Genomic DNA, 12,332 nt, shown 5'->3' on the forward strand with positions numbered 1-12,332 from the left:
ATGTGATCATATAATCTATCAAACATTAACTCAGTCTATTTATACTTTCTGGGGGAAGGCAGGAATCCCCTGGGTTTACATTTCATACAATGCCTATCTACATAGTCAGACACATTTAACTAAACTCCTGTGGGAAGACAGTCTAGATTAAGAAAACATTTTAATCCTAATGGATACTTTTAATAATTCATTGGATTTCATGGGACTACAGTTATAGATGGTTGTGATCTTCCATGTGGGTTCTGGGAATTGAACTCAGTACCCCAGAAGATCTGCAAATGCTCTTAACTGCTTTGCCATCTCTCCAGCCCCATAATTTCAGTAATTCATGTTTTTTTTAAGACCAATTATGGCTTGTAACTATGGAGAAAGAAAATCTTCGGCTTAAGTATGTGTGATTTACTAGGAAACATAGGTATCCATGGTTGGGATGGCTGAAGACACAGACTTAAGACTACCTTCAGCACTGACTCCTACAGCATCTAGAACTGGGCCATCCAACAGTAGCCCCTCCATGGCCAGAGAGTTATTGACTGAATAGGCCTCTGTCCCAGCCCTGATCTCTAGAGCTGTTATGTCCATCTCTGCCAGGAGCCATACCAGCAAAATGAATACACAGCCTTGCTTTCTATCAAACATCTTCTAAGTCAGAGTCTAATGAATGTCCTTCTCTCTCCATGTACCTTAATTTTGAACCAAGGTCCAAGGGACCATAGAACCTGAATCACATTTTGAAGTCTAGCTGCAAGACACTTTGAGAAACCATTGTGTGAGTTTTCCTGCCTCTGTGCAGAAGGCATCTGGAATAAATGTGGAAGGAACATCTTTCTTGTATGAATTCTTCTTGATGTCTCACTTGCAGAAGTGTTCAGTAAATGTTCATTTAAAAAATGTTCACTTAGGCTGGGTGATGGTGGCATATCCTTCTACTCCCAGAAACAGGCATGCTTCTGAAGACATTTTGTGTGACTTTTTCTGGAGAGACATGAACAAACACCTTGATCACCCCAGATAGATAACCAACAACAGACCTAAGTAAAGATTCCACCAAAGTGTAACTTAGTGAACCAATTAATTTGTTGGGGCTACTTATAGGAGTATGGGTAAGGAGTTACTTACAGGGGTATAGATTACTCAAAGGTTAGCTATATCACTGAAAAATCTTCCCCAGCCTGAGTAACAGTTTATATAACCCTGGAGCTCTCTGCCTGACCTTCAGGCAGCTTGATAGTTTAGAGAGTCTTTTACAGGCAGCTGGGCTGGTCAGGTCTCCTTTCCCCAGCTGTTTACTGTCTCCATAACTTTGGGGAGGAGCCTTGTGAATATTGTTGGTTTTAGAAACTTCCTAAGACCTTTGAGTTGTTTATTTCCAGTATCTCATGAACCTACCTACTCCTTACTGGAGGGATTGATCAGACATGCTGTTGCTTTTGCTCCATTGTGTTGGCCAAAGTACATCACATGATTCAGTTAAAAAATCAAAGGTAGTAAACATGACAGGAGAGGAGTTCTAAAGTAGTCATATGCCTGTGCTGGTATAGGCAGAGAATCAGGACACTCATACAACTGGTCTCACACATTAACCATGAGCAGGAGAAAAGGAGGGAGGGGGAACAGGGGGTGGTATGTAAAAGGAAAGAAAAAAATTTAAGTAAAAAATTATAAAAAATAAAGCACAAAGCATTAGAATCCCAATATTTTCACTTGAAAGTGACAGAAACACCTCTGAGACAAAGCTCAAGCTAGGGGGTAGAGGGCTTAGCTGGCAAGTGCCACTGTTTATGTGTAGCTAGATCCAGGGGCTCAGATGAGATTGGTAGGGCTATGTTTCTCTTCTGTCCTCATGGCCGAGCATCCTGGTATGTTGCCTTTATCCTGCAGATGGCAGGTAGATAAGATAGCTCCGTTAGTTCCAAGGTTTTCTGGTGTTTATTCTTGCCAAGAGAACACAATTAGTAAGTATATACCCAAAGTCTTGGGTAAGTCTTTGATGGTGATAATGGAAGATATGGAGTGTTCTGATTGGTTAGTCTGTGTCACATGTCCAGCCTTATGTTAAAGAGGTAGAAGTATTCACAAAAGCCAAACAAAGCATAACTAAAATGGGGAAAGATGGTTTTCCCAAGGGAACAGCAGAATAGTATTACTAGCTGGTAGAGAGTGGGGTGTTAAATATATATGACACAGATGTTCTCAACCTTCCAGGGTAGAGTGGAGTGAAAACGATGCTGTGGAATGTGTCCCCTGTTTGCCTCTTATAGCGGCCTCACCTCATTATGGTCCCACCCAATCTACAGTTTTTAGGGACAGTACAGTGGCCAGGTGTAGTGGCTTTCATAGGTTGTTATCTTTGAATGTTTAGTCACTAGGGAGTGGGAATTATCAGAATCACTGTTACATAGATCCTATGCTCCAGGTCTGCTGCTATTCTCAGAAGGTACCTCACAACTCTGGCATCTCCAATATCTTGGGGGCTTCACCATCACAGCTTCACACACCTGTGAAGGACACCCCTGGCACACACACTTGGCATCAGTGGCTTTCTTTAGGCAAGGAGGGAGATTCCACAATCTCTTATTTTCTTGACTCTAAAGCCAGAACTACATGCCTTAAGCTGCCACCTGTAGGCAGTTTTCCTGTGCCAGCAGTGACTCCCAAATAACCGCACAGTGGCTTAATATTAGTTGTAAATGCTCAGCCAATAGCTCAGGCTTGTTACTAGCTAATTCTTACATTTAAATTAACCCATATTTCTTATCTATCCTCTGCCACATGGCTCATGACTTGTTACCTCATTTTCTACACCTCTTGCTTCCTCTGTGTCTGCTGGTCTCTCCTCTGATTCTGCCTCCTCTGACTCTGCCCTTTTTCCATCCCAGCATCCTTAGTTCAGTTGTCCTGCCTACACTTCCTGCTTTGCTACTGGCCAGTCAGCTTTTTATTAAACCATTTGGAGTGACAAAAATCTTTATAGTATACAAAAGGATTATTCCATAGCAGCCTCCTTTTGCTGCTTGGTGAGGCTGCAACTTGGCCCCCTCATTCAATTACATTGGCATCAGCTTTCTGTTGTTGATGGTTTCCTTCACTGCTTAAACTTTTCTATAATTCTTTTTTTTTTTTGAGACAGGGTTTCTCTGTGTAGCTTTGTGCCTTTCCTGGAACTCACTTGGTAGTCCAGGCTGGCCTCAAACTCACAGAGATCCGCCTGGCTCTGCCTCCCAAGTGCTGGGACTAAAGGCATGTGCCACCACCGCCTGTAATTCTTTTACATAAGTTGGAAGTGTAATTGCATAGGGTCTTGCCCTGAGATTACCACACCCTTTATTCCATTTAGCATCAGGCTTTTCTTTAAACTTTTTTATCTCCGTGAGCACAGGACTTGGCTCCAAAGTATCCCTTCCTCATGTTCTTTTTCTCCTCACACTGTACATTTTGTATTTCTTTTCATCATTATAGATCTGTGTAAGTAATAACTACCAGATATAGTCAATACTAGGCTGTCTTGAAATCTCCTCTGCCAATGTCATTAATCCAAAACTTCAATTTAGCCTCAGGCAGATTTTTAGAACAAGGGTAAAAAGCAGTCATGTTCATTGTTAAAATATCACAAAACCAATTTCTACACTAGCTGCTAATATTCTTCCTCTCTGGATCCTCTTGAGCCATGCTGTCATAATTTACATTGTTCTCAAAACTGTTATCTTCTATCTATTTCCTACTACTATAGCTCATTGAACCCTACTTAAAGCATTCAACTGCTTTCCTAGTCCAAAGCCCCCAAGCCCACATTCCTCCAACAAGCAGCATGGTCAGGCCTGTTACAGAGGTATACCAGTTCTTGGGACAAATATCTGTCTTAGTGTTCTATTGCTGTAAAAGACACTGTGACCAAGGCAACTCTTGTAAAAGAAAGTGTTTAATTGGGGCTTGCTTGCAGTTTTAGAGGATCAGTCCATTATCATCATAGCGGGAGGCACGATGGCACACATGCATTGGAGCAGAAGCTGAGAGATACATCCTGATCTGCAGGGAGAGAGAGCGAGAGAGACAGAGACAGAGACACAGAGACAGAGAGACACAAGGACAGACAGACAGACACATTGGACATGGCATGAGCTTTTGAAACCTCAAAGCTTGCCCCCAGTTACACACTTCCTCCAACAAGGCCATACCTCCTAATCCTTTTAATCCTTTCAAACAGTTCCACTCTCTGGTGACTAAGTATTCAAATATAGGAGCTTATGGGGGCCATTCTTATTCAAACTACCACAGAGTCAGAGCTCTGAAGAGTTCTTTGACATCAGACATGGAGATGCAGAATTTGAAGTTTGCCATGCTGGATTTCATCCCTACTTTGGTCCAATATTTTCTCATTATGCTCCCTTTCCTCCATTTTGGAATGGTAATGTATATTATGTGCCACTGTATGTTGGAAGTATATGATCTGCTTTTTGATTTTGATTTTATAGGGAGTTGCAATTAAGAGATTGCCATGAGTCTCAGAAGAGACTTTGGACTTTTAAATAGTATTGAGACTGAGACTATGAAAGACTTTGGGTTGGACTTTTGAAGTTGAACTAAACACATTTTGCATTATGATGTGGCTACAAGTCTATGGGGGCCAGGAATGGAATGTGATGGTTTGAATAAGAATGGCCCCCATAAGCTATTGTATTTGAATGCTTAGTCACCAGAGAATGGAACTGTTTGAAAAGATGGATGTCAGTCACTAGGTGTTGTGGATAATCTTTTTGTATACTGTAAAGATGTGTCTCTGCCTAAAGTGCCTTCTGTTTGGTTTAATAAAGAGCTGAATGGCCAATAGCTAGGCAGGAGAAAATAGGCAGGACTTTGGGGGAGAGGGAGGAACACAGGGTTAAAATCTGGTGTGGCAGGAGATGCCAGCAAGACACAGAGGGAGTTGGACATACAGAATGAAGGAGATGTAAAAAGCCACATAGCAGAATGTAGATTAATAGAAGCAGGTTAATTTAAGTTATAAGAGCTAGTTGGGAACACGCCTAAGCTAAAGGCCAAACTTTTCAGTCTCTGTGCCATTATTTGGGAGCTGGCGGTCCCAAAAGAAAGTCCAACAAGAAAGTCCAACTACAGCTAGGGGTAGACTTTGAGGTTTCAAAAGCTTATACCAGACCCAGTCTCTTTCTTTTTCTCTCTGCCTTCAGATCAAGTATAGCTCTCAGCTACTGCTCCAATGTCATGCATGCCACCATGGTCCCTGCCATGATGATAATGGACTGATCCCCTGAAACTGTAAGCAAGCCCCATTTAAGTGCTTCCTTGTTGTAGAATATTATTTTAAGGTGTGCTACTTTTGTTTATGCTGTCTTATTTAACTTTTAAAAGCTGTGTTACTTTGCCTGTCTAAAACACCTGATGGTCTAATAAATAATTGAATGGCTAATAGCAAGGCAGGAGAAAGGATAGGCAGGGCTGGCAGGCAGAGAGAATATATAGGAGAAGAAGCAAGAAAAGGAGGAAAAAGTAGTCAGAGAAGGAGGAGGACATCAGGGGCCAGCCACCCAGATACACAATCAGCAATAGAGTAAAAAACAAAGAAAAGTATACAGGAATAGAAAGGGAAAAGCCCAGAGACAAAAGGTAGTGGGATAATTTAAGTTAAGGAAAGCTGATCAGAAATAAGTCAAGCTAAGCCTGGGCATTCATAATTAAGAATAAGCCTCTGTGTGTGATTTATTTGGGAACTGGGTGGTAGGCACCCCAAAAGAGCAAAAACAAACAACACTTCCTTTTATAAGTGTTGCTGTAGTTATGATTTTTTTTTCATAGCAATAGAACACTGACTAAGACACCAGGGATGCATTAGGGGCAGAGGGTCATTACCATGAAAAAGTGCAAAGGATAGGATAACACCTAGTGCTGCTGCTCAAATGGGTATTGACAAAGCACTTTGCCATCCAGGAACAGGCACCAAGTGGAGCCCTTGAAGATCTATAAAGTACCTGCCAATTCTTGTGATGTGTGACCCTACATCTGCCTTCAGTTGCAAGTGTGATGGGACATCTGGAGGGTGACTTTTCACCCCAATCCTGTGGATGACACGTGCATGTGTGGTAATGACCAGGCAAGTGATGCCAAAGTTGGAGAGTGCATTCCACCATTGGTGTCTTTTGGGGTGTGGCAGCTTTGGCCATCAGCAGCCACAATAATGCTAGTGTAAGGAGTGTGGAGTGTGAGTCCTTTGTCTCTAAACAAGCTGTGAAGGCAATACAGACTCCATCTTAGGGTAGGGCCACCATCTTAGACCACCTGCTGTACTCAGTTCTAGAAAGGACCTCAGGAATATGCCATGACAACTCAAACAGATACAGAGCAGTATGCTTCTGCAGACATTCTGTCTGCAGTTTATGGCCCTTGAAGATATTTTGATAATCTTGTTGAGCAATCCAGATAATCCTGCCCAGCAAGTTGTGGTTCTCTGCCAAAAAGTCCAACACAATAGTTTCAAAAAGTCATCTTGCCCCGTATCCCTTCTACCCAATCCCAAGTTGCCAAAGCATGTAATTCCCAGCTTCCAGTTATTCCCTATAAAAACTCTCTACCCCTGGGCCTGCCTCTGCTGCCACATTTCCCTCCATCTGCCGTGTGGTGGCCCAGGTTCGAACCTGACAATAAAAGAACCCTTATGTGCTTGTATTGGAAACTGGCTCCTTGATGGTCTCTGGGGGTTTCTTGAAACGGGTACAACGAAGCCACATTGGCATAAGGCAGTGATACAAGCATTGCAAAGGTACAAACTAGATATTTTCTCTGCTCTTAGAAAGCAGTCCCAAGTTTCCATCTTGATCAAGTCACTTGGCCTCCTAGAGCCTCAATTTCCTTGTCTGTAAGATTGGGATGGTGTCTGCTCTGCCAGTATTCCAGGGGCACTATGAGTGCTGGTTTATAGAACCATAAACATATTGCATTATTTTTTAAGGTATCATTTGCTTGTAAGGGACTCTATTCAGATACTACCACTATCTAATTGAGATCAACAACTGCTTACTGACAGCTGTATACTCTAGAAGTTCCAAGAGTGTACCCACCAAATGCCATTGAGATATTTGGCTGCAGAAAAGCACATGGTGTCAGCAGGTCATGTAGCATGTCAGATAGAGTGCTAGTTCATGCAATTCTCTGAACTTTACCTGTGGCCTCTTTAGTGTGATCCCCTGTGGTAAGACCAATCCTGGAAGGCATTAAGAGGCTTCTCTGGTACGTTCTAGATGCCAGTTGCCTTATCCTTCTGCTGGGAATGTGATAAAGGAAACAGATCAAATATGTTGTGAGTGGCTGCTAGGACTCCCTGCCCTGATCCTCTGCCCAATTGGCCTGTCCTTTACAAGAGTTTCCTTCTCGTATTCTGCTCTTTACAGCATGGGAAAGCTTGTCTTTTAATTAGCACAATTGCTATGCAGGAAGGGTGGGATGCAGCTATGCAGACCTGCCCAGGAGCATCTTGGCCAGACATAGTGCTTATGTCTTTGAACTCTGTCAGAGGTCATGGATGGTGCAGAAGGAAGCTTCAGTTTCAGTATGGTGAGAAGACAGCAGATAGGATAAGTGTGCTGGCTCTTGCTGGGTAAGTGTGCTGGCTCTTGCTGGGTTCTGGGTGGACCATGCATGCTATCTGCTTCCATGAGGCACAGGCATGAAGTTACAATGAAGTTTATGTGTTAGGGATATAGGGACACAGAAAATAAAGATAAAAAAGAAAAGTACATGGAAAAAAGGAGATGTATGCAGAAGCTAGAAATCAATTGCCTATGATGGAGGTCTAGATCTGGCTCTGGCCTGGCTGGTAAGCAAAAGAAAAAGTCAGTGTGACAGGGTTTTAGTGTCTTTGTCTAATGGAAAGAAACAAGTGTTCAGATAAAGCAAATTGTTTCCCTCTGGCACAGTGTTCTAGAAGGATGTTATCACTAGGATTTCTATGTTAGAGAACACCCAGTAATAGAAGTAAGCCCCAACAAGCTGGGGAAGGGTGTTTTTAGTAAGGGTTTCTATTGCTGTGAAGAGACACCATGACGATGGCAACTCCTTTTTTTTTTTAGACAGGGTTTCTCTGTTTAGCCTTAGTTGTCCTGGAACTCACTCTGTAGATGGGGCTAGCCTTGAATTCTCAGAGATCTGACTGTCTCTGCCTCCCTAGTGCTGGGATTAAAGGCATGTGCCACCACCAACTGGCTAACGACAGATCTTTTAAGGGAAAAACATTTAATTGGGGTGGCTTACATTTTCAGAGGTTTAGTCTGTTATCATGGTGGGACATGGCAGTGTGCAGGCAGACATCTTGATCAGAAAGCAACAGGAAGTGGACTGTCCTACTGTGCGTGGCTTAAGCATGTATGAGACCTCAAAGCCTGCCTCCACAATGACACATTTCCTCCAACAAGGTCACACCTCCTAATAGTGTCACTCCCTTTGGGGGTCATGTTCTTTCAAGCCACCACAGAAGGCCTTGCCTCACTGGCTGGCACATTATAGGCTGATACATTTATGGTCTTTGTGGCTTTATTTTCTTTCATTCTCTGTTGCCTCCTTTCTCTTCATCTCTTCCTCCTTTTCCTCCTTCTCTGTCTTCCTGTCCTCACTCTTTTTCTTTTTTTCTCCTTGGCCTCCCATCCCACGCCCTGTCATATTGTTCCTCTTTCTGTCCCTCCCTTTCTTACTCTCCTCCCTTTCTTTTTCTTTTCCTTCTCTCTTATCACGTCTCTTCTTTCCTCCTTCCCTCCCTCCCTCCCTCTCTCTTTCCCTCCCTCCCTCTCTGCCTGCTTGCCTTTCTTTGTCCCTTCTACCTCTCCTTCCTCCTTCTTTCTCCTTTCTTTCAAATAGGACCTCACTATACAGCACACATTGGCCTTAAACTCCCTGTTTAGCGGAGGCTGAATTCAAACTTTTGGCCCTCCTGCTGAGCTTACAGGTGTCTGCCATGTTCCTGGTCTTTGCTGTTTCAGTGTCTGTTTCCTGCCAACTGTAGGCTCTGTGTAAACAGGGATATGGTTCATTTTGCTGATTGTAAGCTTCTACACATTTTCAAGGTCCTCAAAGGGGAATATTAAGAGAATTTAATGAGACATCAGTATTTTATAGACTATAGGAGGGAGATCTGACTCAGAGCCTGGGATCAGTTAAGGGGAAGATGGTTCTCTAGGGAAAGACACATGTCAGTCAACTTAAAGGATTAATAGGATTTAGGCAGAGAGCACAAGAAGATTCAGAAAGAGAAATAAAACCCAGACTCAGTTCGAGGTTAAGATGGAGAGCAGGATGGAGAGGGTGGAGGGGCAGGTAAGAGCCTTGAGACTGCAGACAAAACTAGCCTCTACTTGGGAGGCTTTGGGCAGCTCCCAAGTTCAGACATGATCACTGGGCTTTTTAAGAGATGATCATTTTGAATTTGAGGAAGACTATGGTGGCTTACTCTTCATTGTCAACTTCACTGGATTTGGAATCATCCAACAGATACACTTTTGGGCATATTGTGGAATGTTTAACTAGAGAAAACACAGCCTGAATATAGAGAACTGCATCCCATGGACTAGGGTCCAGGACTGAATGAAGGGGGGAAAAGTAGGTGCTCATCTCTCTGCTTCATGAGGAGGTAGCTACACTTATGTCTAGACCTTACCCAATGTGACGGACTGTTCCTTCAATTTTGAGCCAAAACAAATCCTTCCTAAGTTTCCTTTGTCAGATATTTGGTTACAGCAACAAGAAGAGGAACTAATAAAACTTGGATGACTACAAGGTGGTGGCGCACGCCTTTAATCCCAGAATTTGGGAGGCAGAGGCAGATGGATCTCTCTGAGTTCAAGGCCAGCCTGGTCTACAGTGTGAGTTCTGGGACAGCCAAAGCTACACAGAGAAACCTTGTCTTGAGAAACAAACAAACAACTCTCCCCCCAAAAACCCAGAAAAAAAAAAAAAACAATTTGGATGAGCCAGGGACTTGGGTGAGGACCACAGGTTCAGGGACAGAGTGAGTGGAGGGCTTGGAGAAAAAGCATAGATTGGAAGCCAAGTTCAGGATCTAACAAGATGGGGTTGATGTTGAAGAAGGCAGGAATCTAGAGGCCTACCTTTTTGGATGACTGACGACTGGTGAGTACTCATTAGATGAGGAGGGGCAGACTTTCCTGGGGGAAAGGTTGAATCTGAGGTGCCATATAACACTGTAGAACACATGACTTCCACACAAGAATCTGCCGTTGGAGAGAGCCATGCCAGTTACTCAGTGCTTGTGAGTCACCGGCATATAGAATTCAGGTGATGTGATTAAAGATCTTGGGAGAGGCAGAAGAATCAATGGATCACTGGGGTGGTTGGGGAGAGTATAAAATGAGTGAGTGTGAGTGTGATGTGAGGAAGGCACAAGAAAGTCAGCCTTCAAATCTGACCGGTAAGACTTATAGGAAGCAGAAAAGAGTCAACTATGCCAAATGCCACTGAAAGATCAGCAAAGATAAAGGCTGACAAATGCCTTTGGCATTTAGTGATCTGGAGGTCACTGATGATCCTCACATGGGATGGTGGAGTGACTAGGTGATAGGGGGTGGTGATGTGGGAGTGGTGGTAGGGTGGTTGGGTGGTGGTGAGTAATGGTAATACTGATGCAAATCTAGTGAACCTGTGAGACAGAGGAGTGAGGACAATTGATACAAAGAAATGTGTGTATTAAAGGAAGGCAGCAAGGGAGGTAGTTGGAGAGCAAGGTGGGCAATGTGGGAGTTTTAAGTTCATTTGTCTTTTGAGATAGGACATCACAAAATTTATGTACAATATTTTCAGCTGCAGTTTCTGCTTGAGATACAGAAATGGCCGTTGTGGAGTAGTCTCATCTGTGAGTTCTTCAAAAAATTCCAAAGAGATGTTTTAGAAGGGACTAATGTGGTCCAAGAATTTTGCGAGACTTTCATTCCCCAGGGGAGGGAGTTCTGGAGACTCAGAGAGGGAGATGGCACCAGCGAAGCACAGCATTGTTAGGTTCAGGGAAAAGAGCAAGGTGGGATTGAAATGAATGACAAACGGCGCTGGTTACCCTGTGGAAAGTCACGGTCACGACAGAACCCAGTATTAGTTCAGAGTTTTATTAGGAGGAAGGGGGTGGGGGAGCATGTGCAGAGAGCAGAGGGAAAGATAGTGAGGTGTGTGTGTGGGAGAGAGAGAGAGAGAGAGAGAGAGAGAGAGAGAGAGAGAGAGAGAGAGAGAGAGAGAGTAGGGTCTGCGTCCGGCTTTTTAAGGGCTCCGGTGAAGCGGGCTTAAGGAGCTACACCACTCATGTGCTGATTGTGTGACCACACCGCGTGTAAGACACAAGACCCTTTGCTTAACTCCTGATCTGTGCCTGTGTGGTCATGTAGCTGGAGTGAGGGCAGAATTCTAACAGGGATGACCAAGTACCCTCTACTCCTGGCTTCAGGGTTCTAAGACTGACTATACATGGGCCTGATGGGAGGGGGCAATGGGCAGCCAGATTATGCAGGGCAGTATCTTACGGGGAGTGAGGCTGTAGAAGCGAGGGAGGGAACGCATATCTATCCATGTAAAGTTCTTCTTTCTGGTCTCTTAAAATAGAGTAGAGTTGAAGGGAAGGGGGAAGGGAAGAGAAAAACAGTGTAAGACAGACCTATAATCCTAGCACTCTCAAGGTGGAGATAGGAGGATCAGTTCTAGGCCACCCTCAGCTACATAGGGAGTTCAAGGCCAGTCTAGGCACATGAGACTCTACCTCAGAAAAACAAACCCCAGAAATTACCAACTTAGGAAGTATGTGTGTCCTCACTGTAGTAATCGTGAGAAAAATGAGAGGGCTAACTACTCCCCCAATGCTCCATTTATGGGGAAAGACCATCTGGTGAAGAAAGAAAGGTGATATTCCTGATGTGTTACCAGAAAAATCCAGAACCACGGCGAAGCCTCAGCTGAACCCCATAATGCTACATTGAATCACTCGTCTTTTGCCCCTACTTAGGGCACCTGGCTAATGGAAATTAATATTGAGCCAGACATTCAGCAACAGTCTCACTCTGGGGTTTTTGGGCTGCAGACTGTCATTAAATTAACTGAAGGTTTTCTGTATGGGCCAGGAGCAGTGATGCAGGAACGTAGGATCTGTTGTTTGCTGCCCTGAGTACTTGGAGATGTGATAATCCAATCAAAGCCTGTTCTGTCACAGCTCCCCCACCCCAGCCAGGTCCACCCACATGGTCTCTAGCCCAGCAACCAGACGGACCTTTGAAATGGAACAATTAAATCTACAGCAGGCTGTCTGAACTGATTTTCCCTCATCCTCAGCCAGCACTGTG

At 43.8% G+C, this 12,332-nt stretch overlaps 1 long non-coding RNA gene across 4 annotated transcripts in view; it reads left to right on the forward strand.

The window, feature by feature from the left end:
- Nucleotides 1-12,332, forward strand: part of LOC128095227 (uncharacterized) — a 101,915-nt gene that overhangs the window by 59,520 nt on the left and 30,063 nt on the right. Inside the window, exon 4 of one of the 4 annotated variants that reach the window (XR_008213189.1) lies at nt 5,187-5,274. The exons of the other annotated variants lie outside the window; for them this stretch is intronic. This is a non-coding gene — a long non-coding RNA (uncharacterized LOC128095227). The remainder of the gene's footprint in view (nt 1-5,186; nt 5,275-12,332) is intronic. 4 annotated transcript variants of the gene reach the window in all.

Source organism: Peromyscus californicus, unplaced genomic scaffold (genome assembly GCF_007827085.1).
Source record: "Peromyscus californicus insignis strain IS unplaced genomic scaffold, ASM782708v3 Scaffold_4__1_contigs__length_199733344, whole genome shotgun sequence".
Classification (NCBI taxonomy): domain Eukaryota; kingdom Metazoa; phylum Chordata; class Mammalia; order Rodentia; family Cricetidae; genus Peromyscus; species Peromyscus californicus.